Source organism: Schistocerca piceifrons, chromosome 2 (assembly GCF_021461385.2).
Source record: "Schistocerca piceifrons isolate TAMUIC-IGC-003096 chromosome 2, iqSchPice1.1, whole genome shotgun sequence".
NCBI lineage: Eukaryota > Metazoa > Arthropoda > Insecta > Orthoptera > Acrididae > Schistocerca > Schistocerca piceifrons.
The window spans coordinates 845,521,109-845,541,235 of NC_060139.1; the positions used below are offsets into that span (position 1 = coordinate 845,521,109).

The window sequence follows — 20,127 nt, forward strand, 5'->3', positions numbered from 1 at the left end:
TGGAAAATAATGTTTCAGCTTGTCAAGTTGTTTCAGCTTGCCAAAAAGATGAAAACCACTGTGCAAGATCTGGACTTCCCAGTCAGCATCACTCACGTCTGTGCGGCCTTGGTCAAATTGTTAACATCATTTCACTAAGGCTGGACGTGACACTGCATTTGGCCCATATAATACCAGTATTTTACCGTGAATCTGTGTCCATTTCGACGTTTGGCACTAGAATCGTATTGCCCCAAGCCATTTTATTGCGCACTGTGATGCGGAGGCGCTGCCACAAATTAATCTGAAAAGGCTGCGCACAGCAACGCGGTTTGCTGGGGCGGGGGGAAGTGTTTTGTTACTCGCTTCCTACTTGAGGTAGGAACATAGGGTAAAAAGTTTTTGGTGTAGCCAGTTGTGAATCGATTAATTCTTTTTTCAAAAGATTTTAGTTGGAATTAATGCTCAGCTAATGACACCATTTTTATGTGCACCGTATGGATTTTACATACGAAAACAGTCATCCTTAAATAACTTCGGACTGGATCGAGACTGATAGTTCAAATTTGGTTCACCAGTGTATCCAATCTTGGTCTAACGCATGTTTTAACCGTTTGAAAAATCTTGCTTTGTTTGGATACTACGTACAAAAAAAAAGGAGTTTTTTGTCGGGGTTTCGACGTGCGCCATATCTATGTTTCAGACTTGTGCGATTCCGTTCAAATTTTGTAAAAAGGTACACAAAGATATGTAATGAATTACTATTCTATCGTTTTGTGAAAGCTTTATCCGTCGCCACGATATATGGCTTAGGTTCGGAAGACAATAAAAAAATTTCTACCTACCAAGCAGTCGCCCAACTCAACAAAAATCTACACAAAAATTTACATAGGTTTCCATGCTAATGTCAAATTATGATAGAGCAAAAGTTGGGAGTCAAAGTGAAAAACGCTCTTATCGTAGCACAAGAAAGGCGAATATGTCGCGGGCAGAGCTAGGGATGTAAAAGAACGGAACTAGCTTTTCTAAGAATCTGGCAGCTTCAAAGACGTTTAAATCAAAACATCTTGACATATTCGTGCTTTTCTACGAGTTAACCCCGCTTCCCCAGTGCAGTGAGTTTTCTTAGATCCACCCCCTGTTATCATATATGGTGAGGGGTGTAGGAACAAATATACACAAATTTAAGTGTTTCTAGAGAGTAGGATGCATCTACAATACGAAGTAGCCCAGAGTGGGGATGCAAGAATCCCAAACTTCAATGACACGCCGTTTTATATTCCACAGTTTGACAAACACCATTTTGGATTAAATGATGGAATGTGTCATGTTATACGACATAACATCAACTCACTCTACGTATAACTTGCTTTCAGAACTCACTATGTACATTAACATGATGGTATACAGGGTGATTTTTTCCACTGGGATTTATCGATGAGAGAATACGGAACAAAAAAGGCCTAATGAACTTATGCCCAGAAATGCATGGCGTCCATATTAGAGACCATTTATTCAATCATACATTGTTACAGAGACTGCCGTCTAATACGTGCCATACTAAGCAGCCACAGTTAAAGTACTAGTTGAAAATTGTTTCCATGTGCCTCAAAGCATGCGTATACGAGCCGTAGCATGTTCTGCCTCACACGTTCACATCGGCCAGGTTGCCCCCGAACAGCATGAATACGCTGCTCCAGTGTCTCCGCATCAGGATTGGGCTCTACATACACGATACTTTTCAGATGGTCCCGTAACCAGAAATTGCACGGGTTGTGATCCGGTGAACTAGCAAGCCACGCAACTGGACTCCCCCGTCTGATCCATCAACCGTGGAAGACACGATTGAGATGCATCCGAGTGTTACTGGCGAAGTGGGCTGGAGCACCACCATGTAGCACCCACACAACCCTTCCAATCTACAATGGCACTTCTTAAAGCACCGGAGGCAAAGTCAGTCGCAAGAAATGCCGATAGTTCCGGCCTGTTAGGCGACGGGAAAGGAAGAATGCTCCCAAAATGCGATCGCCAATTATCCCCGGCTCACACATTCCGGCTGCACCGATGCTGATGATTCGCTATCACCATGCCGTGGGAGTTCTGTATACTACCCCACAGATGACTGTTACGAAACTGAAGGTACCACTCCGTGTAGAGAGGTGGCCTCATCTATGAATAGGCTGGGTAACAAAAGTCCCGGAATCATGGTTGCCTGGTGAAGAACCCAGTGACAAAACTACACACGATGTGGAAAGTCTGTCGCTAGTAAGCCCTGTATACACTGTAAGTGGTAAGGGTAGTAATAAATGTCATGGAAAACGTTCCACACCGTCGTCTGGCTTACCCTGTCTTGGCGGGCCGCCTCTATAGCTGAGTGGTCAGCGCGACGGAATGACATGCAAAGGGAGCCAGGATCGATTCCCAGCTGGGTCGGAAATTTTCTCCGCTCAGGGACTGGGTGTTGTCATCAACATCATCATTTCATCCCATCGACGCGCAAGTCGCGGAAGTGACCCCAAGCAAAAAGACTTGCACCAGTACAATCCTCTAGGAGGAAACCATGCATACTATATAACTGTGGCTGCATGGCACAGCGCATATTAGACTGCAGTCTCTATAACAAAGCATGACTAAATAAATGGGTCTATCATGGAAACCATTCATTTCCGGACATAAGTTCATTAGACCTTTTTTGCTCCGTATCCTCTCATCAATCAATCCCTAGAGTTTATACATGGTGGGGGGGAAAAAAAAAAATCACCCTGTATATTTCTGCGATGTAAATAATGGTTAAAAAAACATACGATATTAAAAATTAGTAGTTCGAGACAATGACTGCTACTTCGTAACGGCGATGACATTTTTAATTTTAGCAAAGTTCTCACTGTGATGCTCTGAGTTAAGAGTCTTTCACTTTTAGCGCATCTACTACTACCTTTTGTCAGTATCTGCCGTATCGTGGGCTTTCTGTGCGTGGCATCCTACCGACACGAAACCAAAGACGTATCCGTCTATAATGGGCTTGTCACGATTGTCGTTACAAAGTCGTAACAGGCAGTGAAAGGTGTTTTCTGGTTGGTTGGTTGGTTGGTTGGTTGGTTTATTTATTTATTTGGAGGAGTGGAGCAAACATCGAGGTAATCGGTCCCATCTGATTAGGGAAGGAATTCGGCCGTGCCGTTTCAAAGGAACCATCCCGGCGTTTGTCTGAAGCGATTTAGGGAAATCAGAGAAAACCTAAATCAGGATGGCCGGATGCGAGTTTGAACCGTCATTCTCCCGACTACAAGTCCAGTGTGTGCTAACCGTTGCGCCACTTCGCTCGGTTTTCTGCTCGGGTTCCCTTCAATACAAACTACAGGAACGGCAGAGTAGTCGTGAGAAGTGATATGAGAACATCGCTCCCTAAGGCACCCTGCACGGCACAATGGACGAATCTTTAACGTGGAAGGAAGGAGAGGCCGATTCACTAGAGTCTCAACAAGTTCGGAACGTACAAGGAGGGCTAGACAAGGTAGGAATAGAAATCGGCCGTATCCTTTTCAATGGAATCATCAATTCATTTTTATTGGTTATTTAGGAAGAAAGGAAGACTAGGGTTTAAAACACGATCGAATAAGAGGTTAACATAGGAACAGCACAAACACGTATAGGGAAAGGAAATCGACCGCCATCTTTCAAGGGAACCATTCCGACACCTGCCTTAAACGAGTTAAGAGTATCAGGTTAAACGCAAAGCAGAATGGCCGGACGTCGTTTGAACAACAGTCCTTCCGAATACGAGTCTCGCCAGAGTGGCACCTCGCTCGGTTAAGTGATTTAGGGAACCATGGGAAACCTATGTCACAATGTCTAGGTGAGGATTTGAATCCGAATGTCCGTCGTAGCGTGCAAGGCAGATAAAGGTCTTACGTCCCGAGAAGGACTACGTCATTAGAGAAGGAGCATGGCGTCGGCGCATCCTCGCTATGGGATGGCGAGTGCAATACTCCAGCTTTAACCGTGGGGTGTCGCATGCGATTTGTTCTAGTCTGAACTGTGGGGTGCTTTGAACCTTCAGCACCTGGCTGCTTTCCATGGTGCTCTGTCCAATCTCGTCAATTTATCCAGTTCTTCCTTAAGCTAGAGCCTTTAGTTTTACATTATTCTCTTTGACTATAGGTCCCACAACACAATCTTCGTTCATTTTTTTTATTATTTGTTCATCATGATCTCACAAATATAAATAACCATTTAGCACAAATATACGCTGAGACTTTCTATTTTTATCAGCTTATGGAAAAATCGCTGCCGACTGTTCAGGTACCGGCGATGGGATCGCGCCGACGGGAATTTAAGTCAATGGCGCAGCTTACAGTTAGCCAAAAGCACGCCTTGTCATCAGCAGATATTATGTTACAGTACTCTCTAAGATGATAAATATTTTGTTTCGTAAATAATGCATAATTATATATAAATGTTACATAAATTATAACACAATACATCCAGTTCTATAAATTCTCATTTCTGATTGGCATTTGTTAAAATGATACTCTAATATCAATTCTAAAGATTTCGCTGTGGTGTGATCAAGAAAAATTTTTTCAGGTACAGCTACCTTACGATCACCGGACGTGACGCTTTTGAGCACAAACCATTGCGATAAATCCTCTCAAAGCCATTGGCTGTTACTTAATGCACATGCATTGCATCATCGAAACTTCGGAAACTATGATGTACTCGTGCAGTGCTGTTCGCAGTTCGTCGTTTGAAGTCCTATTTAGTGGATTTGGCAGGCATGGCTGCGTATCGTATACGGCCGCACACTTTATAAACGTTTACTCTGGTATCACAGCCTGTTCTCTAAGTGGCATGTCTTAAATTTTACAACTTCGGGCATTTAATGACTTCCGCCCTGACCAGGCTGAAAACGCAATATCATCACGTACAATCAGGCGCATTTTTTTTCTTCCAGTACTAGGTAGCTGCAAGACGCTGACAGTGCTGCTGGCACCTGGCAACCGCATGCCCTACACTGTCACAAAGCCACAAAGAAAATTTGTAAACAATAGCGCAGGATCACAAGCCAACTTCTGATCACTGATGGAATTTTCCGCTTATAAAGCACGTGTCTTGCATATGCTAAGTGATTCGAGTTCCGGTGGCAACTCATTTCACTTAGGTTTAATTTGGTTCACTGTCGACCACCCGGGCAATAGCAGCGGTGCACTACTTCGGTTGTAACTTGGGAAAAGGAATCTACTTCAGGACATCCATGGAACGACAGCCTTAACCATTACGAGCCAATTAGTAGATTTTGAATCCCTCCTGCTGAAAATTGCACGTATCACCATCTACCAACAGAAACTGTCAATAATGAATTAAATAATTCAGTGCAGTCCTATAACCACGAATTACTTCTAGGGTGTCTTGATGTCTCACGTTCGGAAATTTTTGAACATGTATTTGACAATATAATAATGACCGAAGACCAGCTGGGGATGTAACATTCGAAAAGGTAAACGAGAAAAGCTTCGAAACAATTCCACTAAAATGCAGAACTGCTTAGATGATTTAGTGGATGCACTGTGGGTTCATTATTACGAAACCGTGTAAATAGTGCCAACAATTAAGATCAACAAAAACCGATTTGACATCACATTTTTAAGACAAAGAGGTGACAAGATTTTTATTCCTGCATTAAAATAAGTTTAGCAGGAACAGCATAGTATTATAAGACGCCAGTGAAAAGTGCATTATAATACCCGCCAAAGAAGAATGATTGTACTACGAATATCAATCTAGACCATGATAATTATGGTAGTTTTTAAGCAGCAACGGCATTATATACCCGGTAAAATTACGCTAGGAAATATTATTTCGCCCTTCTACCCACCCGATTTCAGACCACTGTAATACTTTTTCTTTCCATTCGTGGAAAATTTAGTTTCTTTACTGGAAAAGAGAAGGCATGACCGCCAAGAAGCTGCAATATGACTGATCACGACTAGTTTCGATAATACTACAATCTTCCGGTCGACCAGTTAACACAAAACCTTGATTCTGGAACATTATCATATACAGGGTGAGTCAGGAGGAAAGGTACATGCTTTGAGGGGTGATAGGATTACTGATACTCAATAAAAGCTTCACATGGACTTATGCCCTACTCCGAACGGTTTCCGAGATAGAACACATTTAATATTAATCAAAATATCCACGGGTGTGCTGCCGGTTTACAGTGTCCGACGGGCACAATATTTCGGCGATCATACATGTCGCCATCATCAGGTGAACTGACGGACTGAGCTCCTGTGAGCACGTTCACAGGAGCTCCGTCAGTTCACCTGATGATGGCGACATGTATGATCGCCGAAATATTGTGCCCGTTGGACACTGTAGACCGGCAGTACACCCGTGGATATTTTGATTATCAAATACGCCAGGAGAAACTTAAGAATCGCACATTTAATATTCATTGTTATTTATTTTCTGTACTATTAAACGTTGTCACTGTTTACAATGTACCACAGTAGTGTAAAGAAAGTTGAGACAAACAGTTTGATACGGCACACTTGTGGTATATCAAGTGGGAGAACTTCCTCAAATTGGTCTACAAAAATCACGTAAGCTACAGCGCATGCGCGTCGAGCGAGTTTTTCATTCTCGCGTTCTCTTCGCACAAACCATTAGTTCCAGAGAAAAAAATGAATATGACCTTTTTGGCAGGAAATTTAATGTAGTCTAATTTTGTACTGCGACACGTTTTCGATGGAGGGTGTGGTTTTCAAGTTATTCAAGAAAAACGTACAAAAGTGATATTAAATGTGTTCTATCTCGGAAACCATTCGAAATAAGGCATACGCCTATTTGAAATTTTTTGTTCAGAATCACTAATACTGTCAACCCTCAAAGCATGTACCTTTCCTCCCGATTCAACCTGTATATACTCGCATTTGTAGAGGCTCGCCCTAGCTTGACTTGATTACAGAAGTTGTAACTTCAAGCTTCTTTGGGTAAATTCAATTACTAAGTATTAGTACACTTTTGAAATCAAGGTGCGGTATTATTAGGTTGGCCAGAACATGATAGCATTATCGTAAATGGTCGTGAATAAACATGCGCACTCCGTCTTCTCTGCTGTCATTTCTTTTTTCAAATACTTGGAAGCTTTGGAGCACCACTTACACAAAATATATCTTAGTTTATTTATATGATAAACTAATCTACGTTCATACAAATTGTTCGAGAAGAAATCTTTAACATATTTTAGTGGAAGTATGGTTGACATCAACCTGAAGGTAGGTTTCAACATCACAGAGCATGGTTGTGTTGGAGGTGGTAAGCCATTGCTTCCCTTCGAACTTTGAGCCGATTCACCTAGCCAGCTACAGAGAGACCAACAATTTAATGCAGTCTCCGAACAACGACGGAACTCTACATTTTTCATATTAACAAACACTGACAGAGGTAAAAGCTGTGGCAGATGAAAATTCTGGGACTGAGTGGTATTTTAGCGAATGTGAATCAGTGTTGTGGACGAGCACAGGAATTACAGACGTGAAACAGTCAATTTTTTCTTCGAAAAAATATTTTTTATGCAGTCTTAAGGAAAGGTCTTTGTGAGTTTTCCAATTTTGCCCAGATTTTTAGCTGTGATTGAAAACTAGAAAGGGAAAGGCAATGGCTGAAATACTGGAGACGCACAAGTGGCGGAAGCTACAAAGTAAACAGACTCGGCGCGAAGTCGTACCATCACTGAAGTCGTGAATCAGCCAGTTACCCTCCCCCCACTGTATTTAGCCGGCACTGGAAACAATGACAAGCAGTTGTGGGAAAAGAACAGAGTAGGTAAATCGGGACGTCGAATAGCTAAATGTCAAGGCTATCAATTAGCAGTGCTCTTCACCCGGACCTCCGGCTGGGAAGGAAATCGCTCGGCGTTTATCGGCAATGGGCGCCTCGGCCATCCGTCTTCCCCAGACACGACGCTCCGATTTATGCAGTCACTTGCCAGCGCTCAACCGTGCCATTACGATTCCTGCCAAATGTCTGAAATTAGATCAGACCGCTGAGTAATTTCAGGGCGCGCGACATTTGTGCGAGAGCGCCCTTATATGTGTATTAGTCACTAGTTTCAGTCACCTGCAGTTTTTACTTAGGTTATGACTATTTTTGTCACCGTTTTATTGTAACTACATAGTCACTTTTATCTTAAGACTCAAACGCTGCTATCAGATGGGTTGTATTTAACAGAGCTTGTCATTAGTTGCTTTTAACGAATGTTCACATTTCTTTTGACTGGCGTGCAACTTTAATGTTGTTTGACATAACAGATGCATATGTACTTTCGTGATTAGATTTTACTTACTTTTATTCAAGTGTCAGTCTTATTTGTCAACTCCATTAGATTTAATAGATTTTTCATAATTTCTGTTCCTTTCCGTGTACATGTTCATGAACGTATGATATCGACTCTGACTAGCGCCTTTGCGCTCTCAAGTGTATGCTCGCTGTACGCGATTTCTTTGTCACTTTTCCGCCATTTGGTTGCTGGTTACATGATACTTGTCTTATATGTCTATCGTGAGCATAGGGTGAAGTATTTGTCACTTTTTAACTTGTGGTAATATGTGTTCTCAAGTGGTGATCGGAAGAATGTGCAGATCTGTATCACCATAAGTATGTTGTTCATTTTATAATGTTCGATCCATGCTGCCATACATGAAAACTTCATGTCGTTAAGTAGGAACCGCCACACGTAAGTAATTATACCTGCTTTTCTTTGTGGTCTAATTTGTAAACTAATACACAATAAAGATTTTTGCTACAGTCTAAGCGGAATGACAACTTTCAGTAAAATTACCAAGGCTGTCGAACTAGGCCTTATCAAAATTTTTGTTTCTTCTCTCAAAGTGTGCCGTCCTCATCGAATGAGGCGTATGATAAACTTCTTGTCTCCCCAGGATAATTTTCTTGGCAGTAAAACGCTGCGTAACTTACAGAACTGCAATTCCAGCGGTCTTTCCTTCTTAACAGCTGCCTACGTCAGCGGAGATTACTTTCGTATTTGTTTCTACATCCCCTAAACCAACACATTTCAGTTACTCAAATTTTGATACCTTTTTAAAGGTTTACCGCTCCTAAGGGCAATTGCTAACATTATTCGACACAGCATCGAAGAAAATACTCTTCCGATACTTCGTTACCAGGTGTAGCTGTCTGCAAAAGTACTTTTTTTAAGTTTTATTGTCTGCTTCGTTCTCTCTGTCTAATTCGGCCAGTAATGCACGTGGAACAACTCCGAAAGACTACTCATCATCCTCTGCAACAATTCCTGAGAAATTTTTTTACAGAGCAAAGATGATGAACATGTTTGGGTTGTGGGACGCTCACCTGTGCGGTTTTCAGCGCCCGTATAAATTACCCGTTTTTACACAGTCCAGTCTCGCCACTTTCACGAACGATGGTGAAGTGATGAGGACGACACAACCAAAACACCCAGTCCCGGGGAGAGAAAAATCTCCAACCCGGCCGGGAATTGAACCCAGGACCCCGTGATCCCAGAGCCAACAACGCTAACCACTAGACCACGAGCTGTGGACTCAGAGCAAAGAGGAAAGGGATGAAGGTTAGGGTTCAACGTGGCTTCGATGACGAGACGGCTAGAGACGCAGCAATCTCGGATTGCGGCAAGATATCGGCACTGTCCTTTTTCGTAAGACATGTTGGTATTTACCTAGCAGGATTTAAAAAAACGGTAACCCTAAATGTGAATGACCAGACAGGAGTTTATAACGGTGTCTTCAGAAATGCGAGTACAGTGTCTATACCACTGTGTTATCTTGCTCGCTAAGAATCAACAGAAAGATCTTAATATCCGCTCGCGAGCTCATACTGATGGTACACTGAACGCTAAGGTTACTTGTATTTCTGTACTGACAACTGCCATGTCCATTACACCAGTTCCACACTCTAATAACTACTAGAATTACTCAAATTAGCTTCCTTTTTGCTAACTTCTCTAAGATGACAATGACAAGTGACAGCAGATGGTTCCACCCTCAAGTTATGCCACTGTCATCAGTGACTGTGCAAGCAGTCATCAACTAGAAGGGCGGTACAACACACACACACACACACACACACACACACACACATACATACAATATGTGGTGCTAATGGAGATACTATGTTCTTAACTTCTCTACCCGATAATGTTCTCATCATGTCCGTTTAATTTAGTAACCAACGAACAGCGCAGTTTTTTTACTTTTTCTCGTCAAAATATTGTGAATAAAAACAGCAGCATCAGCTGTAGGTGCCAACTGCGAATTTACGCGTCTGATGTACCGAGCAACTTCTAGTGACTCAGCCACCATACTGCACATAACAATACACAATTTCATAACCACTAATGCCTTGGGAGCAATATGCAGAGTGCACAAGGATATTCCTAGATCCGCCTTGAAAACCGCTTCTGAGTCAAACAAGCAAAAAAGGACATTCGCACTGCTCTTCTTTGTACACAAACGGCGTCCACTGTTGGCCAAACTTCATACAGATACCACACTTAATCTAGATTTACATTTACCTGATAGTCTTTTGTGCGAAGAACAAATCGCCTTAAATGAATAAGCATATGTTATACTTTCGTTTGGACTGTACCCACGGGACCATAGCAGTGCGTCACTGAATTTCTTCAACTCTCTCGTGATCGGCTGGCCAGCCCAACACTGCAACAGTACACTAGAATAGGTCGCACTTGGGTCTTACACTCAGGTTCCCTCAGAGATGCCATTTTCTAAATTTCTCGCTACGAATTGCAGCCTTCTCTGCAAATGATTTCAAGCGTTCTTTGCATTTCGTATTGTTTCTTTGTACTACGGTGAGCAATTTGAAATATGCAGCACTAATGGGGTACCTTCAGATTCTCTCTCGTTTATGGCAATTATCTTGCACAAGATGGCAGTATGTACACATCCACGAGCCAAATCTGCATCTGTTAATTAAGAAAAAAAATGAATACACGATCAATTTTGTTACCACTCAACTCTGTTCAAATTCATTCGCTTATAGAGCGACGGAAACACACTGCTCCAACTCAAGTCTATTACTTGCACCCTATTCTCACGACGTCTATGTGAAAAATGGGTTCGAGGAAGCAGGATTTTTGCACACCCTTCTAACACGAGCCACAATTTCTTGGGGAGAGTAAATCGTCTCTCTTCTATGCTTTCGTCTTGATTGTCCCGACGTGATGGTAGTGTCCGAAATTGTTCGACAGGCATTCTCTATTACGGGCATTACCTTGCACGAGTTGCAGCAATTTATACACTACTGGAGCCACGTCTGCGATTGTTGATCATGTACAGAAAAACGGGAGACGCGAACGATTTTAAATCAATTCTATAGAAAAAAATGAAGAGAACATAACAAATAATAATCCATTCTACTAGCAATAATGCGAAAGGTGCATTCGAGTTCCAAGTCATCAGATTCTTTTTCTGAGGACTGGGAGCAGACAGAAAATTGCGCTTTGCCTTAAAATATGTGCTGGTAGTCTTAGCGTGTGCGTTACACAGACAACAATGTACTTGTCACATTAAAAGCGTTTTGGAACTAGAAATGATATTTATCACTGTTCGTAAAAGGAGAAACTCACTCGTTTTTTCCTCTACAGTGGTGTGGCACCCACTGCAAATAAACGCCAACAGAGAGGGGTGCGGTGGTGGGGGTGTGATATATGGATGGAGTGTGCGTTCATCGGTGCGATAGTTCTGAGGCGGCCGAACGTCGTGTAACAATGAACCAAAACGTGGGGACGTTTTGGAGGATCGTCAACGGACAGTACGGTGATACGAGAGAGGTAGTATTTTGAAAAACAAGCTCCTTGAAACAATGCGAGAAAATCAGTCGCAAAGGCTACACCTAAGCTCTATTATCCAGGCAATGCGCCAGCGAATCAGGCGAACGCTAAGCAAGAGGTTTTGGGTGAATACATCTTTGAATTAGTTTCTCGTGCTCCTTTCTCAACTGACATGGATTCTAGCGATTTTTGTCCATTTCCAACGACGAAAGAAACACTTCGCGGTCGCACATCCTCCAGTCGTGCCGCTACTGGATCAGCTGTACAGTGGTCAAAATAAACTCCTAAAGCTTTCGCAGCTGCCATTGAATCAAGCGTCGACGTGAAAAGAGTGTACGGGTCTAGGCAGATGGTGTCGAGAAACATGGTTTTTGCCTGACTATATTGTAAAGAAGAAATCCACAAAATCGCAGTCTTAAGACTCTGAACGCACCCCTTCTTTCACAAATCAAGACTATTTAATTACTGCAGATGGCGGTACCGTTTACTCACGAATTGTACAGGTCTCTCGGAGCCTCGGCGCCGTCGTTCCTCCCCGAGAGCACAGCTGACTTGCCGCGTCCGGCGTCCGCTGGGCGACTGACTACTCCTGAAGCGCGGTCACCATGTTGCGTTTCACACGAGCGCGACCACCTGACACCTGCAACTGTGGTCGGGACGCGACTGGCAGTTCCGCCCCTGTGAGCACGGGGAGCGAACGGGCCGCCACGCTGTTGCGCATGTGCCCGGGCCCCACTGGCGCTTCCCAGCCAACCTGTCACACGGCGCGAGGCCAGGGGGAGGGGGGAATGCCCGCACGCCTCACTCGGCTCGCATTTCCCCCGAGCGGAACCTTCGCCCTCCCCCGAAAAGGGATCCATGGGAAGACAGACTCGGGGCTGCATTCCCGACACGCACTCGTTATCTCCCGCTCCCATCGGCAATTTAAAGCAGGCTTCTGTTCCTCATGACGTTTACATTCAGCGCAATTAGCACGGAGCGCCGTGGGAAGAGACGGCGATAACAGAAGTGTCCACGTCCAGATCATCATCATATCTGCGCTCGGACAAATCGCTTCTTAGAAGCACCGCTCGACGTACTTCACACACATAGGCCGCTAACTGTCGATGAGAGTGCTCGCGACGAGAACCGTACGCCTAATTCCACGAGGTATAGAGCGTTGGCGTAAAATAAGTAGAAGGAATAAACATTAGCAAGATGGGTGATTTTACAATGATTCCTATGTGTTGCTTGGCTTTCGCAAATGATTGATAAATCTTATCACATACTAGCTGTTCCCGGCCACGCGTTGCTGTGTCTCACCTGGTTAAATGGAAAAGAAAGGAAACAAAAGGAACACGTTTCCAATATGTATGAGATTTCGATATACTTCCTGATCTACTCCTCTCCCCCGTCTCTGGTCATTTTCTTCACTCCTTTCCTAATCCATCTCTTTCTTCTTCCCCTTCCTTTCGTCCATCACCTCCTCCCCCTCTCTGTTCATCTTCTCCTCCTCCCCTTGCCTAGCCGTCTTTTCTTTCTTTCTCTCTCTCCATTTTCTCCTGCTTCCCGCCCTCTGACCATCACCATCACGATTTGTATCCCCCCCACACTGCCCTCTAATCTCGAACCTTGTTTACTGTTACCGCATATTCAGATTCGGTAACAGTAATCTAACCATATGAAGACACGCTATAGAAACAACTTTCCTGTTTGCTAATAACGTTTCACTATTTTCACTAGTGTACTGGTTAGAAATTTAAAGTACATCGGTCAAGGACTTCTCGAGATTTTTGGTAACAAGGTTTCCCTTATATATATATAAAGAACAGACTCTTCGAATGCGTGAAAAATTGCTAGCAAAACTATCAGAAATGCCAAGAGAAGTAGATGTAATGAGAAACTTGAAGTAAACACAAGCTTCAAGAAACACAAATCACGAGTCTTTTTCTGAAAATGAAGAGCAGAATTAAAGGCTTCGAGGCAAAAGAACCCTTCGTAATAGGACAAGATGGCACAATGAAAGAGAGAAAGAGTTGTGTGAGGAAATGGCTAGGTATTTAGGGATTTGCTGAATGCAGAAGCACCGACAGTAAAGTGGACACACTCTAGGGACGAAAGTCAGGATAGCCTAGACAATGCACCCATCAGGGCAGAGGTAGCAGAGGCAATTAAAAACCTCAAAAACAACAAGGCATCAGGCAATGATGGTATCTGTGCTGAAGAGATCAAGTGGGGTGGGCCTGAAATAGAAGTATGTACAACATAATAATGGGTACCTGGAGAAATAAGAAAATACCCATAGAGTGGACAGAAGCCATTATAATACCACTACACTATAATATCACTACACAAGAAAGGGGACAAGAAAGTACCCGATAACTACAGGGGCATCTCTCTCTCTAAAACAGGGTACAAGGTTATGTCGAGAAACTTGCTTAACAGAGTTGAAGAATAACTGGGGCCGACAATAGGAGAGTATCAGTGTGGCTTTAAAAAAGGGAGGAAGGAACTGTACAGAACAGATATTTGGAATAAAAAGGATAATAGAACACAGACACAGGAAAGGAAAAAAGACAATAGTTACATTTGTGGACTTCCAAAAGGCTTATGGTTCAGTTGACGGAAGTACTCTGCTTGATGTGTTATAAGATAGAGGACTGGATGCTACAACACATGCAATAATGAAGCAAACGTTAAGCGACACTACTGCCAGGATCAGGCATCGCAGTACGTTGTAAGACAGCTTCGAAATGAAAACAGGAGTCCGGCGAGGGGATGGACTGTCACCAATTTTATTTAATCTGGTGTTGGATGAAGTAGTGAGACAATGGAGACAATTAAATAGTAACATGAAGATAAAAGGTATGCAAATAGGATACAAGGTCAAACATAATGCAACAATGGACTGCCTGGCTTTCGCAGATAACGGTGGCATATAGCGCAACAGTAGCGCAGTAGACAGGGGACAGCTTTTGCATAAGCTTCTGTATGCGCTGAAAATAGCGTATGGCAAGAAAAATCTGTCACAGAATGCCAAACTGCGACATTACAAACCAACTGTAAGAAATGCTGCTCTGTATACATCAGAAACGACCACACTCGGCAAGAGAGCTTGTATACAGTTGGAGGAGCGGAAAAGTTTGAGAGACAGAATGGGGCACCAAAAACATGAGGATATCTGGATAGACAGAACACGGCAGGAACTCTATGAAAATATTGAACTCATATCGAGCGAGATACGGAAGAGGAGGTAACGTTTTGTTGGGCACATTATGAGGATGGACGAGGAGGGGTTGACTAAGAAGTTAAGGAATCCAACTTGTCATACGGGAAACAACTGGGCGAAGGAAGTCAGAGATGACTGGAAGGCTGTAGGAATAAAAGAAAAGAATCTGCAGGCTGTAGTACAGGATAGGGAGAAGTATAAAGGGTTGGCAGATGGTCACAGGTGGCCGGACACCAAAATCAATGTTGTCTTAACAAAAGAAGAAAGAAACAGAAGAAGCGAGAGAATGAAGAGGTATAGGAAGAAAGAAGACATGCAAAACAAGCCATACGCGATCCTGAAGGTTCCTAACGAAGCAGAAGAAGATTAAAAAAAACAGTTATATGAAACACGTGCGTTTTCGAATTCAACTTCATGTCAAAATTTCAAAGGAATCGGTGAAGTACTTTCGGGGGAATAAGATTTTGAACAAACGAACATTTACATATTGATTTCTGCCTTTGGTTACAACTGGTATCATTACGCGTTTTTCGTCCATTACGAGAGGCGTTTGAAAAACCCGCCGGTCGGTGTGGCCGAGCGGTTCTAGGCGCTTCAGTCTGGAACCGCGCGACCGCTAACTAACCTAAGGACATCACACACATCCATGCCCGAGGCAGGATTCGAACCTGCGACCGGAACGGTCGCTCGGCTCCAGACTGTAGCGCCTAGAACCGCACGGCCACTCCGACCGGCCTGTCCAGTCACGATGAACAGTATGCACTAGTAATAGTTTTACCCTTTTCCAGATAGTCGACGAGGATTATCCCTTGCGAATCCCGAAAGACAGTTGCCATAACCTTTCCGGCCGAAGGAATGGTCTTCGCCTTTTTTTGGTGTAGATTCTCCTTTGGTAACCCATTGTTTAGATTGTTGTTTGGTCTCAGGAGTATAGTAATGTATCCATGTTTCACCCACAGTGACGAAACGACGCTTGAAGTCTGGCGGATTCTTCCTGAACAGCTGCAAATCATCCTTGCAATTCTTCATACAATTCCGTTTTTGGTCAAGCGTGAGCGATCGCGGAACCCATCTTGCGGACAGCTTTCTCATGTTCAAATGTTTATGCAAAATATTATGTACCCGTTCATTCGAGGCACCCACAGCACTAGCAACCTCACGCACCTTAACTCTTCTGTCATCCATCACCATATCATGGATTTTATCAATGATATCTGGAGTCGTAACCTCCACAGGGCGTCCAGAACGTTCAGCATCACTTGTGCCCATATGGCCTCTCCGAAAATTTTGAAACCACTTATAAATTGTTCTAATCGAAGATGCAGAGTCACCGTAATGTTTACCAAGCTTCTCTTTAGTTTCCTGAGGCGTTTTGCCTTTCATAAATTAATGTTTAATCACGACACGAAATTCTTTTTCGTCCATTTTTTGACAATCACTCGACTTCCTTGATTCACACGAATGCCAAACACAAATAAATAGACCAATATGGCTGAAACTTGGTGTGCGTTCTTTCCAAAGATGCTACTAACTAAACATGACCTCGATACGCGCTGGTGGTGCCATCTCTCGGACTTTGCACGGACTTTTCAAACGCCCTTCGTATGAAGTTTTCGTCACATGATCTATTTAAACAGGAAGAAAAGGCGAACAGAAAAATACTAGGGAACTAAGACACAAATCAAATTAACTTGTATACACAGACACGCCTACGAGTACTTAAACACGTTACATAGTCACTCGTCAACTGAAGATGCCTGGGGATTACTGTACGTTACGTGTATAGGAACATTTGGTCGTGTATAGAAGTTCATTTGTTTCGTAATTTAGTTATCTAGTACATTACTATACCACTTACCCTTCCTTTTAATAGATCATCTGATAGTGACCCTGTAATAAGTGGCAACCGGTAATGATACCACCCATCTGACCTGAAGTTGAAATACACTATCAAAATTTAACAAGACTGTTCCTGTGGTTCTTTCCCTAAGGAAGTATGCCTAGTCCGTGCAGATTTATTAATTTCTCTGACAGACAGAAAGCGGTCCACTGATTTCAGAAAAGTAGATCAACTGTGCGCAAAACTGGATTACCAATGCCACTCGTAAAAATTCGGTATTATACGAGTGTTACTATCAGCCACCACCCTGTCGTCTTCTTAAACCGTGTGCTTAGTACATGGAAGGATCTTCACATAGCTAGACATCATTTCTGTAACATAGTTAAACTACTTAAAACAAAAAATGAATTTACCTACTAAGAAGTGATGTCCGACAAAATACCAGCCCTGTGTAAAATTGGCAACTAGCTCTAAATATAAAGAAATTTACACTCCAGCTTCACAAAACGTAAAAATGTATCAGGCCTTCGACTACACGACTAAGGAGTTAAAGCTCAAGTTAAAAATGCGTGGCAATATAAAATAAAAACAATCGTATAACTCAATATCTATGTCAACTTCCAGTATCTTAATCACTACAATCAATTTTGATTTTTTCTTGTTTAGAGAGGTCCATATTTTCTACTAACAAAAGGATTTAAGTGTTCTTCACGCGCTTTAAGCAACATTTACTCTTTAAAGCTAGTGAGGATTCTTTAACGACAAAGCAAGGCAAGCGCATACGTGCGTACATTTAAGTCTATATTTAGTAGGGCAGAAACTAAAGTCACGTAGGCTCACTCGCTGATAAATTGGTAACTTATGATTCATTGGCAGGATACCAGGTAAAGTGCAGTTTATGTACGAAAGAATTAACGTATAAAGAAGGAAGATTAGTTTTAAGGTCGCCGGTATGGTCATTAGAGACGTAGTAGCATTAGGTCGGGTTAGGGAAGGAAATCGGAGGTGTCTTGTTGAAAGATACGATCTCCGCATTCGCTACGAGTATGGTAATGATCTTCTCCCGATCCCCGCCCCAATTTTTGCTGTGGAGACAGACTGATATATAGCGGTGTCTCTATGAGGGCCTTATTTAACCTACTTTTGTTATGAAATCTAATACTTTGAGTTCAGAAAAGCTATAATATATAATAGACAAATCTCCGGTACGTATTTTGACGCATATTACGTACATGTATTTTACATACGCAACGAAAAATGCAAGGGAGGGGGGGCACAACATAGCTCTTACCCAAACCAGAACAGCGAATGAGGATCCAACAACTGTCTCCTCGAATACAAGAAGCGTTTCACCAACGCACCACTTCGCGCGATTGTAAAAAAAAAAAAAAAAATAAAAATAAAAAAAAATATATAAAAAAATTTCTTAATATCCACTTCACCAAGTTTACATTCGAGACGGAAAACAATGGAGGAGAAATTCCTAAGGACGTTTTCTGAGGAACCACCACGCACCCCCTTGCCTAATTTACGGAACCACATGGAAAACCTAGATCTGTATGTCATGAGGAGGACGGAAACCTGCTCCTCTCGAATGTGTCTCCGGCGCTTTAACCACAGTCACCTCTAGATGGATTGCTTGGGATTATTGGGGAAAGTGACCCACACAAAGAAGGATAGTCCGATGGTAATGTCTTTTTGCAGCAGAGTTACACAAGTAAGAAAGCCAGTTTCCTTCCCATGCTGTATATACGAATAACTGTGCACGGTTTAATATGTGGTATAATAAAGAATTCTGTCATACATTTTAGTATGATCTGCAGGTTTATATCAGTGAATGACCTTCATTTCATGCCCAATATTGTTGTATTTGTAAGACTCGCCTTTTACATGCTTTAGTTATAAAGTGCGTTTCTCAATTTGTTTACATTAAAATAACGATCAGGGCTTAGTGCAACTTTGACATGAGCCAGTTCGTCGCCTGAAAGACGCTCTTCGATTTCGACTACCTGGTCTGCTTACACGAGGCATGTAGCTTCTGCAGGACAATGAGCGGATGCCTACCGCCCGCACCAAAAGGGACTACCTGCAGTGGAATGCTTCCCACACCTCCCTTACATAAAAGGCACCCTCGCACTACCGTCCGTTCGTGGAAACGGAGGAACCTCGACGGGGGAGACAATTTTCCACCATCACAGATCCCCAAGGTCTGCAACGGAGTTGAGTGCTATTGCCCCGACACGTTAATGTTTACTGTTCGGAGGTTTTTTCGTAACATGAAGAGCATTAGCGCAGAGAAATGTCGTAGCTACACTCTATATTAACCAGCCATACTCCATCAAGGCAGATGCCTTCTACAGGTCGTAGAGCAGAATTACTCTCTTGGTGAGCAGTGAAGCTAAACAGAGTTGACTGAAGGACGAGCCGTTCCTTATTTTTCGCAAGAGAAAAATGTTAAGACCGTATGATATACATGGTGTTCTTGGGGTAGTCTATGACAAAGATGTTACTGAACGTTACTTCCGGGCTCTGATCACATTCACGGCTAAAAATTGGCAAACAGACTTGAGTCGCTGAGAGATTGGGTTAAACCTTTGCCATGACCGATGTAGAACTCATACCTATCACACTCGACTTTCCGCTTTCTGAAGATGACGATATATCTTGCTGCGATGAGAACTAGCAGCGTGCCTTCATGGCCCCGAACGTTCAAGGCGCCGATGTAGAGTACTGGGAAAGTGTGTGCCAAATGATATACAGGGTGAGTCACCTAACGTTACCGCTGGATATATTTCGTAAACCACATCAAATACTGACGAACCGATTCCACAGATCGAACGTGAGGAGAGGGGCTAGTGTAATTGTTTAATGCAAACCATACAAAAATGCACGGAAGTATGTTTTTTAACACAAACCTACGTTTTTTTAAATGGAACCACGTTAGTTTTGTTAGTACATCTGAACATATAAACAAATACGTAATCAGTGCCGTTTGTTGCATTGTAGAATATTAATTACATCCGGAGATATTGTAACCTAAAGTTGACGCTTGAGTACCACTCCTCCGCTGTTCGATCGTGTATATCGGAGAGCACTGCAACATACATCGCGTTTCTACAGAATGATCTGCCAACGGTGCTCGAAAATGTCCCACTGGAAACGCGTCGACGTATGTGGTATCAGCATGATGGTGCACCTGCACATTCCGCAATTGACACTAGGCTGACCCTTGACAGGATGTTCGACGGGCGT

General features: G+C 42.9%; 1 protein-coding gene across 3 annotated transcripts in view; it reads right to left on the bottom strand.

Moving 5' to 3' along the window:
* LOC124777848 (suppressor of hairless protein) overlaps positions 1-20,127 on the bottom strand; it is a 213,019-nt gene that overhangs the window by 61,085 nt on the left and 131,807 nt on the right. The window contains exon 1 of one of the 3 annotated variants that reach the window (XM_047253386.1): positions 12,320-12,513. The exons of the other annotated variants lie outside the window; for them this stretch is intronic. The gene's annotated coding sequence lies outside the window, so the exon portion shown is untranslated. Of the gene's footprint in view, positions 1-12,319; positions 12,514-20,127 lie in introns of those variants that run through there. 3 annotated transcript variants of the gene reach the window in all.